Consider the following 4,104-nt stretch of genomic DNA (forward strand, 5'->3'; position numbering starts at 1 on the left):
TGTTACCATCGACCTTAGACGCACAGTTCGGGACCCCCTACCAGAGATCCGCCGGTTTTGACACCGACAACGGGTAACAAGTAATAAAAGTAAATGAGGTGCAGCAAGATGGCCCAATCCCTTTTGTAGCAAAGGTCAAGCCCGGACAAACTCTTATATAAAGGAAAGCGCTCCCGATGACACATGGGAATTATCGTCAAGCTAGTTTTCATCACGCTCATATGATTCGCGTTCGTTACTTTGATAATTTGATATGTGGGTGGACCGGTGTTTGGGTACTGCCCTTCCTTGGACAAGAATCCCACTTATGATTAATCCCTATTGCAAGCATCCACAACTACAAAACAAGTATTAAGGTAAACCTAATCATAGCATGAAACATATGGATCCAAATCAGCCCCTTACGAAGCAACGCATAAACTAGGGTTTAAGCTTCTGTCACTCTAGCAACCCATCATCTACTAATTACTTCCCAATGTCTTCCCCTAGGCCCAAACAATGGTGAAGTGTCATGTAGTCGTCGTTCACATGACACCACTAGAGGAAAGACAACATACATCTCATCAAAATATCGAACGAATACCAAATTCACATGACTACTTATAGCAAGACTTCTCCCATGTCCTCAGGAACAAATGTAACTACTCACAAGTCATATTCATGTTCATAATAAGAGGGGTATTAATATGCATAAAGGATCTGAACATATGATCTTCCACCAAGTAAACCAACTAGCATCAACTACAAGGAGTAATCAACACTACTAGCAGCCCACAGGTACCAATCTAAGGTTTTGGGACAAAGATTGGATACAAGAGAGGAACTAGGGTTTGAGATGAGATGGTGCTGGTGAAGATGTTGATGGAGATTGACCCCCTCCCGACGAGAGGATCGATGGTGATGACGATGGTGATGATTTCCCCCTCCCGGTGTGATGTTTCCCCGGTAGAACAGCTCCGTCGGAGCCCTAGATTGGTTCAGCCTCGTGGTGGCGGAGTTTCGTCCCGAGAGCTTGCTTATGATTTTTTCCAGGGCAAAAGACTTCATATAGCCAAAGATGGGCACCGGAGGCCTGCCAGGGGGGCCACGAGGCAGGGGGCACGCCCACGGGGGTAGGGCACGCCCCCCGCCCTCGTGGATGGTGGCCGGCCCCCCTCCGGTGCTTACTTCGCCCAATATTTTTTATATATTCCAAAACTGGCTTTCGTGGAGTTTTGGGACTTTTGGAGTTGTGCAAAATAGGCCTCTAATATTTTCTCCTTTTCTAGCCCAGAATTCCAGTTGCCGGCATTCCCCCTCTTCATGTAAACCTTGTAAAATAAGAGAGAATAGGCATAAGTATTGTGACATAATGTGTAATAACAGCCCATAATGCAATAAATATCGATATAAAAGCATGATGCAAAATGGACGTATCAATCACCAAAACATACATCAAGTGGATCACGTGAATATCCCATTGTCACCACAGATAAGCACATGCAAGACATACATCAAGTGTTCTCAAATCCTTAAAGACTCAATCTGATAAGATAACTTCAAAGGGAAAACTCAATTCATCACAAGGATATAGAGGGGGAGAAACATCATAAGATCCAACTATAATAGCAAAGCTCATGGTACATCAAGATCGTGCCATATCAAGAACACGAGAGAGAGAGAGAGAGAGATATCAAACACATAGCTACTGGTACATACCCTCAGCCCCGAGGGTGAACCACTCCCTCCTCATCATGGAGAGCGCTGGGATGATGAAGATGGCCACCGGTGATGGATCCCCCCTCCGGCACAGTGCCGGAATAGGGTCCCGATTGGTTTTTGGTGGCTACAGAGGCTTGCGGCGGCGGAACTTCCGATCTAGGTTATTCTCTGGAGGTTTCTGTATTTATAGGAATTTTTGGCGTAGGCCTCACGTTAGGGGGGTCTCTGAGTATTCCACGAGATAGGGGGACGCGCCTAGGGGGTAGGGCACGCGCCCCACCCTCGTGGATGTCTCAAGACTCTTCTGGCCCAACTCTTTTACTCCGGGGGCTTATTTTGGTCCATAAAAAATCATCAAAACTTGGCACGTCAATTGGACTCCGTTTGGTCTTCCTTTTCTGTAAAACTCAAAAACAAGGAAAAAACAGAAACTGGCACTGGACTCTAGGTTAATAGGTTAGTCCCAAAAATCATATAAAATGGCATATAAATGCATATAAAACATCCTAGATGGATAATATAATAGCATGGAACAATCAAAAATTATAGATACGCTAGAGACGTATCAAGCATCCCCAAGTTTAATTCCTGCTCATCCTCGAGTAGGTAAATGATAAAAACAGTGGGATGCTACCTAACATAATTATCAATATAATTTTCTTTATTGTGGCATGAATGTTCAGATCCGAATGATTCAAGACAAAAGTTTAATATTGACATAAAAATAATAATACTTCAAGCATAATAACAAAGTAATTATGTCTTCTCAAAATAACATGGCTAAAGAAAGTTCATCCCTACAAAATCATATAGTTTGGTTATGCTCCATCTTCGTCACACAAAATATTCAAATCATGCACAACCCCGATGACAAGCCAAGCAATTGTTTCATACTTTAGTATTCTCAAACTTTTTCAACTTTCACGCAATACATGAGCGTGAGCCATGGACATAGCACTATAGGTGGAATAGAGTGGTGGTTGTGGAGAAGACGAAAAGGAGGAAGATGGTATCACATCAACTAGGTGTATCGAAGGGCTATGGAGATGTGATGAGGACACCACAACCATTGACAAGTCTCCAACAATTATAGGTCCAATCACAAGAAGTCGCGCCAAACAAATAAGTGACCAGGTGACGCTAACTTAAGTTTACCTTGTAACCTTGATGACACAACTATGATTTCATCTTCATTGTTGTTGGTTGAACTTAGGTATAACATGGAAGCAATCCAACAACCTATGAGCTCTTGAAGCAACCGCTTTGGAGGAACAAGTTTGGAGAAAAAAAGTTGTAAGTGAAGTTGATGCTGTCAAGTTTTTACCTCTGATGTTTTGGTGTGGCACACCCATGTGATGGAGAGACGGGGCCATAGGGGTACATCAACATCAGCTACATCAAATTATATTTCCAATGCAAAAAACCTCACATCATTTGGAGTTGTGAGTCAAAAGTTCTAGTCATTCTCGTGGAAGGTGTCCAGGCTGTCAAGACTTCGCGAATTTCCGAGGAGCTCTGCAACAACTCCCAAAGTTGAATGCTTATTCACCCAAGAAAGCCATGCAAACCTGCTTACTTTTAAAACCATTTTCACACCTAGATAAGGGGGTTGTCCCTGCTATAAAACCCCATCTCCCCCATCCTCTAGAGGACCTTTTGGTAAAACCATTCAGCTATAAGCTTATGCAGCAAGACTGCTAGAGAGATCCGAGAGATCTTGCTACCTTTGCTCTTGTGAGTTCATTCTGATTCGCGAGAAGGAGCCTCTGGTTCCCCCTAGTTCGTGCTCTACGGTTCCGGCCGTTTTGTGTGGATTAGTCCCGGTTTGTGGTTCTGCGATTGTTCGGACAGCGGGTTGGAGTTCTTGTAGCTTCGGTCAGCCATCCCCAATGTACGGGTTGCATCCAACCTTGGCAGGTATAAAGCTAGTTATCCCGGCTGCTTGCAGCTAGTTATCCCTCCCGATTCGATCCTACGACATGAAGATCGGGCCACCCTCGGGCGTGAACTCGTTCATCGGGTTCCCACCTATCATCTGGTATCAAAGCTTTCGTTGACACGGTAGGATATGTTATCCAACTTTATCTTGCTATCATCCGTTTAGATCGAGTGTTTTTCATGCTATATTTTCTGTCCTAGAAGTCCAAAGCCCCACCAAAAATAAATCCAAGCCTTGATAGTGCTGAGATCTTGTTGTTGCATACCTTGCATGTTCTTCAGCTTTTAGATCTGCATCAAGTTCATCTTCATAATTGCTTTTAGATTTGGTTGTTGTGCTTTGGAAAAAGAGAGAAAAAAAGAGTGGCAAAAAAATCAAAGAGAGAAAAAAAAGAGTGGAACAAAAGTCAAGAGAGAAAAAGAAAGTCTTGTGTAAGATCCAAAAGTTTCAGCTTGATAGAAAAA

Source organism: Triticum aestivum, chromosome 1A (assembly GCF_018294505.1).
Source record: "Triticum aestivum cultivar Chinese Spring chromosome 1A, IWGSC CS RefSeq v2.1, whole genome shotgun sequence".
NCBI lineage: Eukaryota > Viridiplantae > Streptophyta > Magnoliopsida > Poales > Poaceae > Triticum > Triticum aestivum.